The sequence below is a fragment of the Pseudorca crassidens genome, chromosome 21 (assembly GCF_039906515.1).
Source record: "Pseudorca crassidens isolate mPseCra1 chromosome 21, mPseCra1.hap1, whole genome shotgun sequence".
NCBI classification, from domain to species: domain Eukaryota; kingdom Metazoa; phylum Chordata; class Mammalia; order Artiodactyla; family Delphinidae; genus Pseudorca; species Pseudorca crassidens.
The window spans coordinates 24,744,728-24,766,987 of record NC_090316.1 but is presented as its reverse complement, the minus strand read 5'-3'; positions in this window follow the sequence as shown (position 1 = coordinate 24,766,987).

Sequence of the window (22,260 nt, the reverse complement as noted above, 5' to 3'; positions counted from 1 at the left end):
CATGACAGTCTTTGTACCTCAAATGTTGGTATTCTTGATTTTTTTTTTTCTTTCTCATTTAACTGTGGAGGATAAAACCCTGCTTTGGATTTACAATGACTTTAGGATAAAAGTCTCCCTCCCCTTTCTCTCCCTCCCCCTTTCTGTGTGTGTGTGTGTGTGTGTGTGTGTGTGTGTGTGTGTGTGTTGTGTCTTTTTCTGAAACCTTCTTCCAAAGTTCCAATTCTCCAGGCTTGGCGAAAAGTCAAACTTTGCAGAAGATTAAAAATGTCACTACAAAATGGAATCGACTTAAATCAGATTGTGACTTTAATGTGTTCTTCCTGTACTTTCTCTGACAACACATTACTTCCAGCCTCTCTGTCCCAAGCCCCCCACCTACTCCCCCCTCTGTCTGAGTCTCTTATGCCCAATCCCTCCACTCTTTCTTTTAAGTAAGTTGTATAGTAATGGTTTCCAAGAGAGGCTCAACCAAACCCAGAAATAACAAAAAACAAAAAACAGTGGGTTTGGCTGGAGGTGACCCATTGTGATACTTCTGAAAGGGGCAACCCCTTGTTTCTTGGGCTTCATCCTTGAGTGGGCAAGAATAAAAATAATCATCCCCATGAAATCAAAGGTTTTCTCTAGAGGCTTGAGGAACAAAGCTGATGGCTGGTGCTTTGGTTCAGTCCCTGTGGCTCTGTAGGGCTACAACTAGGAGCTTCTTGGCCCTCCAGACACCCCAGCGAAAAGGCGGTAATACAGAGCTCACTTGTGCTTCCAAGCGTTATTGAACAAACACAGCCATGTACCAGTGGGGGCCCTGCAGTCTGGCCTGCTAGATACCAGACAAGGAAGGTGGAAGAGCAGCTATGCAAGTGCCTACCTGACCCCACAAAGGCACGGAATTCCTAGGAACCTGGTAATGGGTATCTGCATAGAGTAACACACCAAGAAAAGTAAGGCAAGATGGGGCATGTAGTAGGAGCTCAATAAACATGTGTGGCATGACATCATAGTACTGAGTCTCTTGGATTCTACATCTCCCCTAGACCTCTTGTTTCTGGCCCTTAGTCCCCTCCCCACTTCAGTAGAGACCAGAAAGTACTTGTACACCCACCCAGAAATCTGTGGAGCAACCTACACACATTCTGAGGGTTTTCAGACAGACCAACGTCCCTGCCTTTGCCTAGAAATTCTACCTTGTGGTCTGGCAGCAGGAGACACACTTGGCCTGCTTGGTTAAGGCAGTTAACTCTTCCTGAAGGCCCAGCTAAATGCAGACGCCAAATCCAGGATTTGAATTCAAAACTAGCCTGATGAGGGTTCTGCTCCTTTCACACGGGAAAGAGCCAAGACTGGGCTGAGTCGACTCCACCCTCCTCTTTTCTGCACCATTAGCTGTTCAGACCCCACCTGGATCTGCATTCCAGCTCTGCTTCTTACAATTCTGGGCAAATTGCTAAGCCACTCTGCATCTGTTTCCTCATCTATAAAATAGAGATATTAAAGGTGCATATACCTCATAGGGTTGCTAAGAGGATTAAATGAACTGGTACACTCAAAGCACTCTAGACAGTGTGTGGCCCACAGTGAATGTTCAATAAATGTTAGCTATCATAATAATTATCTATTCCTCCCCCCTGCAAGTGTCAGATCCTTGGGACCACCTCAAACTGAAAAATAAAATGTCAAGGCACATGATGAAAAAATCTTGAACCCCAGGGCTCTTTCTTAAACCCCAAGGCTTATTCTGAAACAAGGCAATATTCTTCATTTAGGGCAAGTGGGGGTAGGGAGCTCAAATTCCATCCCATGGTCATTTTGAGGCCTATGAGCCCCATTCCGAGTTATGGTTGGTACTCGGGGCCCCTCATAACCTTGGAATGCTATCTCTTATGCTCTTTCAAATACAGAAATCTAGCTTTATGTTATTTTGTTACAGCTCTTATACCCACATTCCCACATTCTCTCTCAAAGTACATATTCTAATGCCTATTATTAACATACAAACTTGGCTGTTGCGGATTCTTTTCTGGATCATGGAGTAAATAAATAAACTAATTCAATATTCCTTAAATACACTTTCTCTGGCAGCTTTATGTTCCTCTCAGCATCTCCCCCATTTTTTCCCATTCAAGTCTTCTGTCCATCCTATTTGTCACCTGTCTGCCCCAATGCTGGCTCCAGACCCACCCCCTGATGCAGGTGAAGGCAGTGCTGCAGACCCCCAGCTGCCTGGGTCCCGACCCCTCACTCTCACTCCCTTTCTCACTTGGCCTTCGTTTCTCACACTCTCTGGTTTTCTGATTGCTCGGCTCCCAATATCCGATTCTCCATGCACCCACGGCCTGGGGTAAGAATGATCTCTGCATGTGTGTGTCCACAGGAAGAGGTATCACTGGGGTAACACTCCCAACCTCTCTCAGCAGCCCTTTCACATTCTTCAGCTACCCCACTGGAGGGTTTAAAAGGTGGACCCAAGCACACTCACCTCAGCCCCTTTATCTTTGGGCACCAACCTGCCCACAGGAAGCAAGCAAGCGTTCTCATCTAAGCTGGCTGGAAGATTTAGGGCTCTTCCTATGCTTTTGATGGCTAAGTTTAATTCTAAGGTGAAGTGTTACAAGCCCACTCTCCACACACAGATGTCACATCCTCCAGTCAGTCTCAAAACAGACATTTTTTTCCTCCACCTGACGTCCCATATCCATATCCTAAATGATTCTGAGAACAGGTAAGAGGGAAAAAAAAGACATTTACTTATTGGATGCCCTAAAACCCCAGAACCTGGGTGCCTATATGTGTGCAGCTAGGAAGGCGGATATACATATATGCCTGTGTGCGTTGAGCAGTGTAGGCACAAGAGTGTCCGCATGTGTGTGCACAGGTGGCTGCTGCGTCCACAAGTGTGTGTGGAAAGACGAGCTGGGACCAGAGAAAAGACCACTGAAGAGAGTGGCTAGATTAGAGCTTGAGGGACCCAACTATTTCTGGCTCACTTGGAAGATAAGAAGCAACCATTATGAAGGACTGCAAATCTGTCCCATTATAATCTCTGACAAACCCTCTATATATTGGGAAGAGCTGCAGCAAAGCAGGAGAGAGGCAGTAGACAGTGTTATGCTGAATGGGGGCGTGGAGGATAACAGGAAAGTTACCAAAACCACAGACGATGGGGGTGGGAAACTTGAGCAGGAATTCTGGGCTGAGCTATAAAGAGAGGGTGTGAGGAAAAAGAACCCCAAGGGAAATGGGAACCTGAGTACTTTTTGCTATTCCCACCTAGCCTCATTTATTATGTTTAACTTAAAAGCAAGAGTCAGTAAAACATACTAGTTAAAGCTTTATAAATATGATGAAACATTCTTGGTACAATATTTCTAGAAGCCCCTTTGCAATGTTTGATGAAACAAAAAGCAAGCCTCCTCTATGGCTGTTTTGTCATAGGTTGTCAGTAGAGGTCTTCCACAATAAAAGACTTTCATCTCCATCCACTAAGAACAGAACTTTATTTTTTACATAAACATGATTTCTATTTTATATTTATGCCAGGCTATATAAATCTGTGATCTAGCCCTATTATTCTTTCTAAATATAACCTAAAGTATAATTAGTGAAGAAAATAATTGCTATAAAGACATGGAGAGGATGCACACAAGTTTTAGGACTACAAGTTACGACTCATCTCTCTACTTTTTTGATGTATTGTGTGCCATGTATGTGGCACACCTACAACTGCAACCTGTCTAGCCTCAGCAATACTGGGGAGGAAGTCCGGGAAGTCAATTCTGGGTACTTGGAGAAGCTGTTTGGAAAAAGTCAAATTGAAGGGAGGGTCATTTGTAAATATATATTCTGGCCACAAGCCACAAGCAATAAATTTGTGAAAGCTTGAAAAATTCCTAATTTCACAAACCCCTCCTACTGTGATGTACAGTAAAGAGGCAGAGATGAATACCATTGAACCCTATCTGACTTGCATGACAGCCCAGTCAAAAAGACAAGAGCAGGGGCTTCCTTGGTGGCGCAGTGGTTGAGAGTCCGCCTGCCGATGCAGGAGACACGGGTTCATGCCCTGGTCCAGGAGGATCCCACATGCCGCAGAGCGGCTGGGCCCGTGAGCCATGGCCGCTGAGCCTGCGCGTCCGGAGCCTGTGCTCTGCAGCGGGAGAGGCCACAGCAGTGAGAGGCCCGCGTACCGCAAAAAAAAAAAAAAAAAAAAAAAAAAAAAAGACAAGAGCAATGTGGATACTGTCAAATTAGAACTGAATAATAACTATCATGACCCTGAACCCAAGGCTGATGATGGCCCAAACATATATGGTGAGGGGAGGCTGCAGGGGAAGGAATTTCACTGCTATATCATTAATTTCAAAGGGAAGAAGTTAAGCTAAGAATTTCTTAGAATACTATAAAAAATGTAAAGATAATTTCTAAAACTACTGAAAGTAGCATTGTGTTGTCTGTTTCCTTGTCATGAAGAGAACATGTATCAGTGAGACAACACTTTCAAATCTTTTCAATTATGTATTACAGAAAGAGGCACCATGAAAGCTGAATATGCTTTGGTGATAAGGGAGTTTAGGAAACGGTAATTTCCAAGAAGCATCAAATGACTTGCTATGAGGACAGGAACCAAGTGATGTGGGTAACAAGAATACAGGATGAGTTTATGTTGCACTTGATGGTGGGTTTTTGGGTATCAGGTGTTTGCTATTGTTAGCAAGCTTCTTCCAAAACAAATCTGTAGTCTATTTTTCCATATAACTCCCAGTCATACTTTGATAAAGCTCATCTTCACTAAGGAGGAAGTTGTAGAACTTAAGAACTGATTTGAATTCTGCGAAGGAAAGGTAGCCACTACTATCAACACCCAGTTTCTTTCTTTTTTTTTTAATTTTATTTATTTTTTTATAGAGCAGGTTCTCATTAGTCATCAATTTTATACACATAGTGTATACATATCAATCCCAATCTCCCAATTCATCACACCCCCACCCCCACCCCCCACCGCTTTCCCCCCTTGGTGTCCATATGCTTGTTCTCTACATCTGTGTCTCTATTTCTGCCCTGCAAACCAGTTCATCTGTACCATTTTCCTAGGTTCCACATATATGTGTTAATATATTTGTTTTTCTCTTTCTGACTTACTTCACTCTGTATGACAGTCTCTAGATCCATCCATGTCTCTACAAATGACCCAATTTCGTTCCTTTTTATGGCTGAGTAATATTCCATTGTATATATGTACCACATCTTCTTTAACCATTCATCTGTCGAAGGACACTTAGGTTGCTTCTATGTCCTGGTTATTGTAAATAGCGCTGCAGTGAACATTGTGGTACATGACTCTTTTTGAATTATGGTTTTCTCAGGGTATATGCCCAGTACTGGGATTGCTGGGTCGTATGGCAGTTCTATTCTTTTTTTTTTTTTTTTTTTTTTCAGTACGCGGGCCTCTCACTGCTGTTGCCTCTCCCATTGCGGAGCACAGGCTCCAGATGCACAGGCTCAGTGGCCATGGCTCATAGGCCCAGCCACTCCGCGGCATGTGGGATCTTCCCGGACCGGGGCACAAACCCGTATCCCCTGCATCGGCAGGCAGACTCTCAAACACTGCGCCACCAGGGAAGCCCCTATTTTTAGTTTTTTAAGGAACCTCCATACTGTTCTCCATAGTGGCTGTATCAATTTACATTCCCACCAACAGTGCAAGAAGCTTCCCTTTTCTCCACACCCTCTCCAGCATTTGTTGTTTGTAGATTTTCTGATGATGCCCATTCTAACCGGTTTGAGGTGATACCTCATTGTAGTTTTGATTTGCATTTCTCTAATAATTAGTGATGTTGAGCAGCTTTTCATGTGCCTCTTGGCCATCTGTTTGTCTTCTTTGGAGAAATGTCTATTTAGGTCTTCTGCCCATTTTTCAATTGGGTTGTTTGTTTTTTTTAATATTGAAAAGCCCTCTGTAGGCTCTTCCAGTCACACTGGATTACAGAAGAGAAAATTATTGGACAAATAAATTCTTCCTCCCCAAATATATAAATATATCAAAACATAAATGTTTCCTCCCTTTGCTTCTCCCCTTTTTTCCCTACCCAGCCCCTTCCTGCCCAATCACCAACTTTTCTTCTCTTATGGGGTAGGATACAGTTATCCTGAAGGTTTCTTTTTTTTTTTTTGCGGTACGCGGGCCTCTCACTGTTGTGGCCTCTCCCGTTGCGGAGCAACAGGCTCCGGACGCGCAGGCTCAGCGGCCATGGCTCTTGGGCACAGCCGTTCCGCGGCATGTGGGATCTTCCTGGACCGGGGCACGAACCCATGTCCCCTGCATCGGCAGGCGGACTCTCAACCACTGCACCACCAGGGAAGCCCCTGAAGGTTTCTTTTGAGGCTCTTAATCTAGGCAAAACCATGTCATGCAATAGGAAACCACTAAGGCCTTATTTCCAGATCTATCCTCACCTCCAGATAGATTCACAATCTGTCTCTCCTTGATTCACCACTATCCCTTGACCAGCTTCTCACCCTTCTCCTAACTCCACATCCAAACAGACATCAAGACTTGTGGATTTTACCTTATATCTCTTGATCCACTCATTTCTATTTCTTCTGCCACAGCCAAAAACCAGGCTGTCAGTGACCGTTTTCAACTTCCCACCAATCTCACAAGCGTCCATTTTTGCTTCCTCTAATTGATTTTCAGCATATCAACCAGACCGTTTTTCTAAAACACAAATCTAAAATTCCTGTTTAGAATTATTCAATGCCTGCCTGCTCTTACTCTCAGGAAAAAGTCCAAGTTCCTTGTCAGCCTTCCCACTGTGGCCCCTGCACACTTCTCAGGCCTCATTGCTTGACACTAACTACCCCAAATGCAACATCAGGCACACAGACACTGATTGATCAGGCACAGTGACACCAATTCACACCCCAGGCTATTGTGAATGCTGTTTTTCAAAGGCAAAGTTCAGAATACCTTTTCCCTTAGGCGGCTAATCAGCACTCTCAAAGCTGCTGACTCTTCTCTAAGGAAAAGTTGATCTTCATTCTCACGTGAAGGGAAATGCATAGCTGCAGCAGCCTTGTGCCCATTCACACAAATCTGCCTCTTAAATGGTTTCAGAAATTCTTGGTACGAAACACTGACAAAATTAGCTGACCCTTGAACAACACCGGTTTGAACTGCGTGGGTCCACTTACACACGGATATTTTCAATAAACACGTACTACAGTATGACACGATCTACCGCTGACTGAATTCAAGGATGCGGGACTGCGGTTATGGAAGCCGCCTGTAAAGTTGGATGTGGATTTTTTACTGCATTGAGGGTCAGCGCCCCTAACTTCCAAGTTGTTCAAGGGTCAACTGCACATGAAATCTATGTTCTGGTCTATTTTTTCTGGACTTTTATAATCAAACAATATCATTATTTGACATTAAATACTATCAACAGGCAAGGTGATTAAGAACATGGGCTCTGGAGCTAAGCTGCTAAGTCCTGGTTCTGCCATTTTCTGATTATATGACCTTGAAAATTATTGGACAACTCTGGGCTTCAGTTCCCATCATTAAATGGAATGATAGTACCCCTCCCATAGGGTTAATGGGAGGATTAAGAGAGTTAACAGCAGTGTCTGGCCAGTGGTCTGTACCCAATAACTTAGCTAGCGTGACTAAAATCTGCATGAGGTTGCTGTATAAACTAAATCAATTTCCTTTGAAACTGCTGACCTATTTACAATATTGAATTTTTGAAATTATGGTTTTTATTTTGTCAATTCATTGCCCCTCCCCTTTTTTAAAACCAGTCTTAATCTGAGTGTTTTCTTCTCTGCATCAGAAAAGACATGGAAGAAAGGTATTGATAGAAAGAGATCTCTTTTTTAGGAAGGGATTTGCTAGGGATCAGGTACAGGGGCAACTCCAGAAGTTCTAAATAGACTTCAGAGCAGCCACCTGGTTGGAACAGCTCTAGGGGATTTGTCTTAAGGCTGCAAACACAGTCTGAGGTGGCCTTAGTCGGGTTAATGGAAATCAAGAGGGAGCTAAGGTCCCCCAAAGGTGTTCCTGGATGTCTCCCCTGACCTGGCCCAGTGTTAGGGGCTTTCACACACGGTTACACCATTTACTCTCCACAAACACGTCTGCAGTAGGAAACGTTACCCTCAATGTTCAGATGAGGCCTAACTCAGAGAGTTTGTTGAAAGTCACATAACTATTTTGTGGCAGAGCTAGCATTTGAACTATAATATGTTTGCTTCCCAGTCCAGTGCCCTTTCCTCTATGCAACAGCTGTCACAATCAGGAACACTTTCACTCTTTCTTGGAATTGCATGATTTAGATCTAAGTTTAGGAATACTCTTCTTGTGTAAAGCTGTAGTCCTCCAGGATCTCAAAACTGGGCAGTTGGATGTTTCTAAAATTCAGGTTTAAAAAAATAATGTAACTTTAAAAAACTAATGGGAATATATGTATGCATATAGCTGATTCACTTTGTTACATAGCAGAAACTAACAGAACATTGTAAAGCAATTATACTCCAATAAAGATATTTTAAAAAGCTAATTATCAAAGCAATATATGCTCATTATAGAAAATTGGAAACACATAGGAAAGTATAAAGAGGATACAAAAACACCTTTAATCTCACCATCCAATGTAAGCACATTTTTTATGTTTCCTTAAAACCTTTCTATGCACACACTAATTTTAAAATACATTTTGAATAGCTAGTACATTTATATAGTACAAAATGTTAGAAGTACAAAAGGATATACAGTCAAAAGTCTCCCTCCTACCTCCGCCCCCAGCCCCGCAGTGCCCTTCCTAGGAAGCGATCACTATTACCAGTTTTTATGTCACCTTTAAAAGATACTCCGTGTATACACACAAACTGAGTAAATTTTTAATTCTTTTTTTAAAAAATGGTACATTGTTTCTTGAGTAAATACAAACATACACCTAGATTTTCTTACTCTCTAGATCTGACTCACCTTCCTTCTCCTTTAGTATCACATCTCCTTCCTGGCAGTCCACACGCATATTCATTCAGGTTGTTGCACAGCCCAGTGAAAATCACCTTAAAATCTGCCTTGCTGATAAATCCAGTGTGAGAGGGATCAATTCTTGAAAATTTTTCTGAAATCTTCCCTTAAATAACCTCACCTAAGAGAGATAAAGAATCAGAAACTATAAGATGTTGAGTCTTTCAGCAGGACTGCATATAAACTATAAGATGTTGAGTCTTTCAGCAGGACTGCATATATTTCTTGATGTGTGATGTTGTGGCACCACTCTGTACAACATTCTTCCAGTAAATTAAGTCTAAGTAGTAAGGGTCACTGGGTTCAAATAACATGCCTATTCTGACCCCTTTTAGTTGTCTTCCAAAATATTTATAATTTCCTAAACTTGTCAAGCTCTCTCCTGCCTTTGCGTAGGTTCTTTCCTCCTTCTTTTAGAAATTCATTCCTCCACCATCCCAGCCTCCTCACCTCCTTTCTTTACCAAGAAAATTCCACCTTCCCCCTTTCTTTTTTTATGAATTTATTTTATCTATTTATTTTGGCTGCTTTTGTTCTTTGTTGTGGTGCGCGGGCTTCTCATTGCGGTGGCTTCTCTTGCGGAGCACAGGCTCTAGGTGTGTGGGCTCAGTAGTTGTGGCACGTGGGCTCTAGAGCGCAGGCTCAGTAGTTGTGGCGCACGGGCTTAGTTGCCCCGCAGCATGTGGGATCTTCCCAGACCAGGGCTTGAACCCGTGTCCCCTGCATTGGCAGGCAGATTCTTAACCACTGTGCCACCAGGGAAGCCCCCCACCTTCCCTTTTAAGATGAAAACTTTCTCTGATACCCCATCTTCCTACCTCCCAGTCTCATTAGGCACTTCTGTGTGTTACTCATTACGCTTGTACAAAACCCCTATCATTCATTTAACAAATACCTGTTAAGTGCCTATACATGCCAGAGATTAAGGAAACAGGGGATAAGGCAAGTGACATCCTGATAGCAGTTATACAGTCTAATGGGGAAGAAATTAGGTAAGCAGTTATTAAAGTATGATAAATGCTAAAAGGGAATATTCAGGGTGCTTGGGGAGAAGGGGAAACCTAGAGCAGAGGCTCCCAATTGGTCCTAATGAGGCAGAGACAGTGACATTTCAGCTGATGCCCGAAGGAAGTGTAGGAATTAACCAGGTGAATTGGGGACGAAGAGGAAGGAAGAGGGTTTCAGGTAGAGAGAACACCTGTGTGAAACCTCAGAGGTATTCAATACGAACAAGGAACTTTTGAGGAATTCACGGTTGTCCATATGGTCAGTGAATTGTTTTAAGACTTGATCAGATATATCTTTTATAAAGATGGCTCTGGTTTCAGTGTGGAGAAAGAACTGGAGAGGAGGAACACTGGAGTCCGAGGGACTAGTGTTTGTAGCATTTACATAGGATTTCTCCATAAAGAGTTGAAGCCCAGTATCAGATTATTTGCATTTCATAATTCTGAATTATTTTTGATGGTCTTGTTTCTGAGCTTTTTAAAAGGGCACTAGATTATACTCATCTTTTTAGCATCAGAGCCTAGTGGAGGTTCGCACAGAGTGGGTTAGCAAGAAATGTCTATAAGAGACAAATGGTAATACTTCCTCAGAGTAGCTTAAGCTTAAGATTAGGCTCTTTTCTTGTTAAATTGAACAGAGCAACACAAAATGGAGTCTCTTACTATTCCTATTAAAATATACTATTAAATTAAAACAACAGCATCTTTATTAAATAAACACCAATTTCCAAACTTGACAACAAATGACAAGTATTATCTACAGTAGTGGAAGCAATACAGAGATCCCACCACAGGTGAGTCGTTTGTAGGCAGCCACTGGAATTGATCTTAATGGAGGCAATGCTTGACATGGAAATGAATAATAATGATTTCAGGAATGTAAATTATTTATGCATGAGAATAAAGAGCTGATGTAAACTTGGCCAAACTGCATTGCTAAATTATGATGAAAGGATTATGAATGTTAGAGCAGAGACTAAAGATGATAACATGCCTAATAAGAACTAAACATGTTTAAAAATCTTTTTATTGTAAAATTAAATAAGATACAGAAAACCACATAAAACAAATATTATTTTAATGATTTATTTTAAGGTGGATACCATTGCAACTATGGCAAAGGTTAAGAAATAGAATTTTGCCATCTCCATGTAGCTTCATGCCAATCCCAATCCCTTTCTCCCCAACCAAGTAACCATTATCCTGACTTTTACAGAAATCACTTACTTGGATTAAAAAAAAAGTTTTATCACCCAACTGTGTATCCTGGACAATACAGATTTTTCTTGCTTCTTTAAAAATATTTGATATGTCTTTTAAATCTCTTTTAAGTTTAGCTTTTCCCTCCAACCCTTTCACTTTCTTACAGTGTTATCTGTCAGGAAGGCCAGGCTACAACAGCTGTAGTTCTGCGGAGGCTGGATGCCGCTGGTGGAGGACTCATGTGTAGCTCATCATGTTCCTCTGTCTTCTCTATCCAGCAGCTGGATCCAGAGACTACATCAGAATCAGGTTTAACCCCTTTGACAAAACTAAGCACTTAAAAAAAAAACTGGAATGAACTATTAATATTAAAAGTCTCAAATTTCACCTTTAGCCCCTTCAGAACTGTTCCCAGCTCTGCCTCTCCACTCAGCTCTTGGGTGCATCCTGCTCTTTGCTGTCAGTCATGGAGATGCTCACTGTGTTTGCACACACCCTCCTTCTGGCTCTAATTGCTCGTCGAGCTAATCAGTTCTTCTGAGAAAAGTGACTAAGGCTTTCACTGCTTTAGGCAGAAGCTTCCCTGGCCCACTGAGTTGGGAGTTTCCAGTCCAGCCTGTTTGCTGACACCCCACCTACAAAGCTTCTCGTGGAATGAGGGACATCCTCTCTTCCTCCACTCAAATACACCAGCCTCTTCCCCATTTGTTTCCCAAGTATTACTTTCAATCATATTGAAGGGAAAAAATGCCTTTAAAATTTAAACTGTTCCACTGACCGAATATAAAATTCTGAAATGCAGGGGTTTTTTTATTACGAAATTTTTATTTTGGACTTCTTATAGCTTAAGAAGCATTACAATGTAAAAAAGATATAATAATGACAATTTAACAGACATAGTATCTCTAAATAGATGATTTTTACATCATTTAAAAATACTGAAAGATTCAGAATTCTAAAAATAATTATTTTAAAATTAGGTAATTCCTTTTCTTTTTCTTCAATTTGGGATTTTTATATACTCTTTGTTAATGGGATATTCATTAGTCTACTTATTTGATTTCTACTGGCTTGATACCATTTTGTTAATCACTTATGAATAGGTTTTCTTATGAAATGTTTCCTTTCATGGTTTGCAAACATCTATTTCTGAAAATCATTTTTTAAAAGCAGTATTCTCTAAACAACATCTGCATCTTCAAGACTCAGTTTAAACACTAATTCTGACTAATCTTCCTAATCCCATAAAAGTCTCTTTCTGATGTGGACTTCCTCATTATGCCTATATTTTAGTGGTTGTCAGGTACATAAGTGTTTTACAACATAATTTAATTCCTTGATCTTGAAATGCAGTTTTTTGTTTGTTTTTTGTTTTTGCGGTACACGGGCCTCTCACTGCCGTGGCCTCTCCCGTTGCAGAGCACAGGCTCCGGACACACAGGCTCAGCGGCCATGGCTCACGGGCCCAGCCGCTCCGCGGCATGTGGGACCTTCCCGGACCGGGGCACGAACCCGTGTCCCCTGCATCGGCAGGCGGACTCTCAACCACTGCGCCACCAGGGGAGCCCGAAATGCAGTTTTTATGGCACCTTTTATCTTCTGAATGCATCGAGGGATTTAAAACAGTAAAATAAATTACCCATCACTGTCATCATCATATCCTATGATTCAGCTGATCAGAAACTAAGTTTGATCATGGTAATGGAGAGCTTAGAATAGCCATTCTAATAATCAAAAATTTTGCAGCATTATCCTTTGAAGAATTAAAAGTAGCTTAGCAATTCATTTTGCCCAGGGTGAAATAACAGATCCGATTTTTCAGATCAGACTGAGCCACACGGCCACCTATGCCTAACATGACAATGACACACCATTCAGCTAGGTACCTTCCTCTCTCTCTTGCCTACACATGCAATCCAGCAGCAAAATCTTAAATCCTTCCACTTTTCTCCATGTCCTCTCTGACACTCTCATGGTCCAAACCACTATTTCTCAGCTGCAATGCTGCCAGTTTCCAATCTGTAGTCTCCCAGGCTACACTTCTGGTTCCTCAAAATCTATTTCCACACAACAATCTGCATGGCCTTTTAAAATGAATTTACATTGTATTTTCCTCCTCCGCTAATTACTTCCATAACCTCTCACTGCTGCAGTAAAATCCAAACTCCTCACCACAGCTGGCAAGACTCTGTGCCCCAACTCTTGCCACTCCTTCCGACTCACTGCCTGTTCTCCACATGGGTCTCTGCATGCCAACCACCCTGGCCTTCCCTCAGCTCCTCAGAAGTGCTCAAGTTCTTCTCAGCGTGCAGCCTTCAAACATTCTGCCCCAATCTTCACTCTTTCATTGTTGGCTTTCAGCAATGCCTTCCTGGACCGCCCGCACTTACCCACTCAAATATCTGGTAGCAGAAACCTGTTACTTTTCTCCCTTCAAATTACTCATCATAATCATTTTTTTAATTAATTAATTTATTTTAAGATTTTTTTTGATATGGACCATTTTTAAAGTCTTTACTGAATTTGTTACAATATTGCTTCTTTTTTATGTTTTGGTTTTTTGGCTGTGAGGCCTGTGGGATCTTAGTTCCCTGAACAGGAATTGAACCTGTGCCCCCTGAAGTGGGAGCACGGAGTCTTAACCAATGGACCACCAGGGAAGTCCCCCAAATTATTTTAAATTGTGGTAAAATATACATAAATTTTACCAATTTAACCATTTTTAAGTGTACCGGTCTATGGCATTCAGTACATTACACTGCTGTGCAACTCAGTTGACCATCCATCTCCAGAACTTTTTCATCTTCCCTTACTGAAACTCTGTACCCATTAAACAACAACTCCTCATTTCCCCCCTCTCCCTCTCCCTTAGCAACCACCATTCTACTTTCTGTCTCTATGAATTTGACTCTTCTAGCATCTCATATAAGTGGAATCAGTCAACATTCGTCCTTTTGTGTCCGGCTTATTTCACTTAGCATAATGTCTTCAAGGTTCATTCATGTCTCAGCATGTGTTAGAATTTCCTTCCTTTTTAAGGCTATTATTATTCCATTACACGTATATACCATTTTGTTTATCCATTCACCTGATACTTGGGTTGCTTCCACCTTTTGGTTATTGTGAATAATACATTGTGAACTTGGGTGTACAAAATTCTGTTCAAGTCCCTGCTTCCAATTTTTTTGCATATATACCTAAATGTGAAATTGCTGTAATTTGGTAACTCTATTTTTGTTTTCCGCGGTAGCTGTATCATTTCACATTCCCATCGGCAATGCACAAGGGTTCCATTCTTCCCAATACTTGTTCTTTTTTTTTTTTAATAATCATCATCCTAATGGTTATAAATTAGTGTCTCGTGGTTTTGATTTGCATTTCTCTAATGATTAGTGATGTTGAGCATCTTTTCCTGTGCTTATTGGCCATTTGTATAGCTTTGGAGAAATATTTATTTAAGTTCTTTGCCCAATTTTTAAAATTGGGTTGTTTGGCTTTTACGTTGTTGAGTTGTAGGAGTTCTTTATATAGTCTAGCTATTAACCTTTTATCAGACATATGATTTGCAAATGTTTCCCTCCATTCCTTGAGCTATCTTTTCACTCTGCTGATATGTCCTTTCAGGCACAAAAGTTTTAAGTTTTGATGAAGTCCAATTTATCTATTTTTTCTTTTGTTGTCTGTGCTTTTGATGTCATATCCAACAAATAATTAATAGTCTTTAATTATGTATTTATCTGAATGGTTGTTTTTTCTCATAAATGTCTACTTTAATAGACTGGAAGTTACACAAAGTCAGAAACCTCTGTTTGCCTACACTGAGAATAGTGACTAGTAGGTGTTCCAGTATATATTGGTAATCTAATGAATGTGTATCTTCTGATATTTTCAATATATGATGTTATATGATACCCTATTATTTGTACAATTATGAAAAATATTAATAAATGTGATTTCTGTGTGATATTAAATTATCTTTAACATGAAAATTCATACTAACTTAAAACATAAATTTAAGTCAAACTACATGTAAAGTTTCAAGAAGTGTTAGGGAAAATATTAAACAAAACAGAAACTATTATCAATTCATTATTATCAAAGCACATTATTTTTTTCCAAAACATTACAGATCAAAACTTAAATGACTAAAAACCCATCTTCCAGATTTTAGTCAGTCCATTTCAGACCTTACGTATCTTCATTATATATTGCTTCATTCTTCACTGGCGGTTTTTCAAAAGTGGTATAGACCTGCTTCTTAGATCAAAGGAGGGGTATAGCCTCCTTGCACTAGCTTAAGTATTAGTACAGATAAAACGCTACAAGAATCTTCCTTTCCTTTCTAATTCTGTAAACTTTCAAGAGAAAGTTAACAAGTATTAATATGCCTCTTAGATCAAGCAAACCCCCAGGGTTTTACTTGCATGCTTCTCGGAATTAAAATTGAATGGGGCTTGTATTGTCAGCTGCAAAACAGCAGGGGGAGCTCATGAGGTTTCTAAGGCAGCTATTACCAGCTATACTCCCCCTCCAAAAAAACAACATTGCTTTAAGTATAAACTGAACAGTACCAAGTGGAAACCCAAACAAAGAGAAAAGTAAGCAAAAAATAATAATAAAATGTCTTCTAATGAGAGGTGAAAACAGCCAAAATCAATTGTATAATAATAGGACTGATACAAACTAACATAATCCAAATCTACAAGCCCAGCTCTCAGGCGCTCCTTACTTCCCCTAACAAACCAATGTACCCCTGGGCGCCCAACACCCCATCATTGCGCTAGACCCTTAACCAACGTTTTCATATGTCAAAACGAAGTTATTAGGCAGTTGGCTTAAAACTATCATGTTTAAATTTCTAAACATGGGGCTTCCCTGGTGGCGCGGTGGTTAAGAATCCGCCTGCCAATGCAGGGGACATGGGTTCAAGCCCTGGTCTGGGAAGATCCCACATGCCACAGAGCAACTAAGCCCGTGCACCACAACTACTGAGCCTGCACTCTAGAGCCCATGAGCCACAAATACTGAGCCTGTGTACCACAACTACTGAAGCCCGCACGCCTAGAGCCTGTGCTCTGCAACTAGAGAAGCCACCGCAATGAAGAGTAGCCCCCGCTCGCCGCAACTAGAGAAAGCCCGCACACAGCAACGAAGACCCAATTCAGCCAAAAAAAAAAAAACCCGTCTAAACATGATTTTTTCTTTCCCTAATATTCAGTGAAATTTGGGGAACACCTTAAATAGTGTAAAAAAAATGGGCTGTAAACCACAGAATAGTGAAAGAATATATGAAATCTAGCCCCTATTAATTGGAAAGAGTAAGGGGAACCAGGAGCTACATACTGAGTTTTAGGGTCGGGATAAGAAGTCACTCCCTATGAGGACAGGAGTGGTGTGACAAATATGAACAGAAGAGTATTTCCTATTTGGGAGAAATCACAGGTGACATTGGTACTACTTGCCATGTTGTCCTCTGAACCTTGTCCTGGGAGATAGGAATCAATATTCAGCATTAACAAGCCAGCAACAGAAACTTCAAATTACAGTTATCTTGAGGAACCACAGAAGAACACCACAAAAAGTCCCGTGGTGACAGAAATTCACTTAGAAACATATACTATAAGGACTTAATAAAACAAGTAGTAAATCCATAAGAAGGAACAACAGCCCTTAAACTTACAAGTTTAATAAGACCCACACTTACCAGGTAGATAGCTCTCTCCTAACACACGGCTCAGTAACTGATAAAATATCTGATAAAGATGGTCTCTGCCAGGCTCTTCTCATGTGCTAAAAGTACTGACTACACCAACCACCAGTTGAAAAAAAAACCCAATGGTTACTCCAGTCATTTATTCCCTTACTGTTGATCACCCTATACATAGGCAAGATGCTTATACTGAGTGATCCTCTACTGGTCAGGCAGGATTTTGGTCCAAGGACATGTTTTCTGTTTCCTATCGCTATAGAAATAAGATCCAGAAAAGGACCTGTAACTTCAAATAAAGTTGAACTTTATTTGAAGTTCTGAACTTTATTTGAACTTTATTTGAAGTTCTGAGCTTCTAGAGGAGCTCAGGGTCTTTCCTCACTCGCCCTCCCTCTTTGTTCCCCGTAGGGATGGGCCAGGACATTGCCTTACTCCGCCCCACAAGGCCAAGGACATTTTATTGTTCACTATAAAAGTAGATTAGGGACTTCCCTGGTGGTCCAGTGGATAAGACTCCACACTCCCAATGCAGGGGGCCTGGGTTCGATCCCTGGTCAGGGAACTAGATCCCACATGCATGCCTCAACTAAGAGTTTGCATGCCACAACTAAAGAGCCCACATATCGCAACTAAGACCCGGTGCAGCCAAAGTAATTAATTAATTAATTTTTTAAAAAGTAGATGAGATATTCCTTCTGTTGAGTTGAAAGGTCCTGATGTAAGTTTTGTCTAAATGGGTCTTCAGTGACTATGACAAATGTTGAGGTATTGGGGTGTGACTAAGGTATGATATGATAAATAAGAGTACCCTAATCCTGCCTTCGACACTTGTTTTCAAGGGATTCTGAGGAAGATGTAGACAAAGATGATGAAACAGAGCAAATAAACACATCTGAAAGGCATACAATTCTACCCTAACCGTTAAAGCAGAGCTTGAGTGAGCTAGCCTGAACTTGAAAAATTTCCTTTCTCCAAGTTTGATCAGTGTAAACTGCAGAACTAAAGCAGGTTGTAAGAACAGATCAACCTGCTTTCCACACACCCAGAGCACACACCCAAGTCTCAGATCTATACTCCAATGTATGTAGCCAGAGCACATGCGGCCATTTCCAAAGAACCAGAGAAAAGAGGAAATGATAGCAAAGGAGTGTAAAAGATGCTAGACCACGGGACTTCCCTGGCAGTCCAGTGGTTAAGACTTCGCCTTCCAATGCAGGGGGTGCAGGTTCAATCCCTGGTCAGGGAGCTAAGATCCCACATGCCTCGCGGCCAAAAAACTAAAACATAAAGCAGAAGCAATATTGCAACAAATTCAGTAAAGACTTTAAAAAAAAAAAAAAAAAGATGCTAAGGACTTCCCTGGTGGTGCAGTGGTTAAGAATCCGTCTGCCAATGCAGGGGACACGGGTTCAAGCACTGGTCTGGGAAGATCCCACATGCCGCGGAGCAACTAAGCCTGTGCACAACTACCGAGCCTGCGCTCTACAGCCCGAGAGCCACAACTACTGAGCCCACACGCCTAGAGCCCGTGCTCCGCAACAAAGGGAAGCCACCGCAATGAGAAGCCCGCGCACCGCAACGAAGAGTAGCCCCCGCTCGCCTCAACTAGAGAAAGCCTGTGCGCAGCAACGAAGACCCAACACAGCCAAAAATTAAAAAATAAATTGAAAAAAAAAAAGATGCTAGACCTCAGGACTGCTTTATACAGTTGGACACACTGGCACTGCACAAAGGCACAGGGAACAGGGATCTCTGGGGGCTGAAAATCCCCCCTGCACTCTAAGTGTTGTATCCTGACGTGGAGCTGTGTCCACCCAGGAGGTGGGAGATACCTTTCTTAACTTCATACAAAGGTGACATTGAGCTAGAAGTTCTTTTGGACAGGCCGCCTCCCCCACTTTGATGAAACAGCCATCTACTTTATCAAGTATATTTATATGTATCAAAGATTGACCTCTCACTGCACTTGGAACAGTCCTCGTAAGGTTTCCTAATAAACCTTCATTGCGGATACAAGATCTTGGCATTTTTCTTATCAGTATCTTCCAGTTCCAGTTCCTTAACATTTTTCTGAGAATTTCCCATCTGCTCTTGGCCCTATTCTTAAATATGTCTAGATGCTGTTCTTTATCATCAGACACAGGTTTAGCTACTTATCATATGTGCTGATATAATAGGTTTATAGAATCACAGGCTAATGATGTTCATCTCCTAGAAACTAGTTTGATAGCCATTTGTTGGTTTAAATCTATGCCTGATTGTTTTGTTACTGATTTATGCCTTCCAGCTGAGGAAGAGATCCTAAAGTTAGGAGTAGGTACGGGAAGGCTTCCCACAGTCTTAGGTGTTAGAAAGAGCCTTGGCACATCTGATGGGAACATACTGTAGAGCTCGGGGAACTCTACGTAATGCACTGTGGTGACCTAAATGGGAGGGAAGTCCAAGAGAGAGGGGATATCTGTACGTGTATGGCTGATTCACTTTGTTGTGCAGTGGATGCTAACCAACATTGTAAAGCAACCATACTCCAATAAAAATTAAAAAAAAAAAACTAAACCCAAAATAACCTATTTAACCATGGCAAAAAAAGAAAAAAGAAAGAGCCTTGGCATACTTTTACATATGATGTAATACTTTTATTTTTATAAACAGTAAAGGGTATTATTTCATAACATTTTTATCATTACTTATTACCTAATTATTACTTTATAATTACTTGTCATTACTTAACTATATGATCAATGATAACATGTAAAAATACATAAAAGAACTATATAAATTAATAAACAGAAACCTCAATTAAAGAGAGTCAGGAGGCCAGAAGTGGGAGCTCTCATGCCCTAGGAAGACAGCAGAGCCCAACAGGAAAAAGACTCCTTTTCTTGCCTGACAAGAGTTCAGCCAATGAGAGACTGTCACAACTCAGCCAATAAAGACCCACTACACTTGGAACTCTCAATTCCGCCAATGGACTCTTTGTTTACTATATAGTCCTCCCAACTTCCTTTTCCCCTCTTTAAAAGAGTTCTCTCTTGCTGTGCAGGGGCTTGCTCCTGGCTCGCCATGGTTGTAGACCTGGAAATGCAATTCTTTGCTGATCCCAGATAAACCCATTTTTGCTGGAGAAGTAACTGGAAGTCAATTTGTTTTAGGTCAACAGTACAAGGAAGAAAAATCCCAAATTTTGTAAAAATCAACTGTTGACCTTTTCATTTACATTCCTCACTCTCTGTGTATATGTGTATATACAACATTTTTACAAAATTGGAATTATACTTTCATTCTAGTGGGTAAATTATGGAAACAAAGAGAATGGAAGTAAACGTTCCTTAAAAACTATAGTTATCCTTTTTTTTTTAACATCTTTATTGGAGTATAATTGCTTTACAATGGTGTGGTAGTTTCTGCTTTATAACAAAGTGAATCAGCTATACATATACATATATCCCCATATCTCCTCCCTCTTGGGTCTCCCTCCCACCCTCCCTATCCCACCCCTCTAGGTGGTCACAAAGCAGCGAGCTGATCTCCCTGTGCCATGTGACTGCTTCCCACTAGCTATCTATTTTACATTTGGTAGTGTATGTAAGTCCATGCCACTCTCTCACTTTGTCCCAGCTGACCCCTCCCCCTCCCCAAGTCCTCAAGTTCATTCTCTACGACTGTGTCTTTATTCCTGTCCTGCTCCTAGGTTCTTCAGAACCTTTTTTTTTTTTTTTTTTTTTAGATTTCATATATATGTGTTAGCATATGGTATTTGTTCTTCTCTGACTTACTTCACTCTGTATGACAGATTCTAGGTCCATCCACCTCACTACAAATAACTCAATTTTGTTTCTTTTTATGGCTGAGTAATATTCCATTGTATATATGTGCCACATCTTCTTTATCCATTCATCTGTCGACGGACACTTAGGTTGCTTCCATGTCCTGGTGACTTTAAGTAGTGCTGCAATGAACATTGTGGTACATGACTCTTTTTGAATTATGGTTTTCTCAGGGTATATGACCAGTAGTGGGGTTGCTGGGTCATATGGTAGTTCTATTTTTAGTTTTTTAAGGAACCTCCATACTGTTCTCCATAGTGGCTGTATCAATTTACATTCCCACCAACAGTGCAAGAGGGTTCCCTTCTCTCCACACCCTCTCCAGCATTTATTGTTTGTAGATTTTTTTACAGTTATCTTGAAAGTTATCCTGGGGAGGCTCAAAAGGGAACATGATCAGGAAGCAAGACCAAGAGGGCTTCAGTTGCATCTGTAAATTTTTTTTTTTGAAGAGCTGAAGCAAATATGCAAAATGTTAACATCTGCTGAATCTGAGTAGTAGGTAAATAAGTGCTTGCTATATCACTCTATTTTTCTGTAAATTTGAAATGTTTTATAACTTCCAAAATAGGGAAAAGCTAGAACTGCTGTTAGGACTTAGCATGTGATGTTTGTAGCAGTTTTACCATTTCTGGAGGTCTCTGTTTGCTACAGTCTTCTTTCTGGGAGTGTAGACTAATCTGATTTTTCATAAATTGCTCTTCACAAAGCTCAGAAAACATCCAATACAGATTTTTCATCAAAAAAGACTGGGTAACTCTCCCCTTAAAAGAAAGGTACAATCGTTTCAAAAAGGCCTTCTCTTTCTTTAGTAATGTGAAACTGTGATGGCCCCAGTGTCTCACAGAGTGCCCAGCGTAACTGTGGGAGAACAATGCACATTGAACACAAACTGGTAATGCAAGCATTTGAAGTTGTATCTTCTCTTTGCCATTACCGTCCCAAGATGATGGCTCTTTCAGAGGATGAAAGTTGTTGTTGTTTTAAATGGTTCAGAGATGACAACACTGATGTAATTCATGACTTTTGGTTTGTGCTGCCTGAAGGTTTGCTTGAGCTGGAGGCCATCAACACACAAAATATGACTCTGGTCAGAGAGTTCCCCTTACACACATCAGCATGCTCTTCCAGAGCTTCCTGAGCCAAGGGGTTTCATTGACAAGGTATCTTAACTCCATCTGGGGCCAAGGCTACCTTTTTAGGATTCAGATGGAGGAACCAAGTACTTGGAGGGCTTTGATAGTTCAGCCTAGGTAATCTGTCCTGGAAAACTGCTGAAATGCACCGAAATACATGAAAATCCACTCCCAAAATTTTATTATATATATAATAAAAATTATGTAGTAGATTTCCATGTTGGTATTGGAGCCTACTTTTTGAAACTTTCATATGGTACTACGATTTTCATTAACATCTTCCTTAAATACTCCAGAGACTCACTGCTACTAAAAAGTAATGATTGTAAGACCCTACATAATA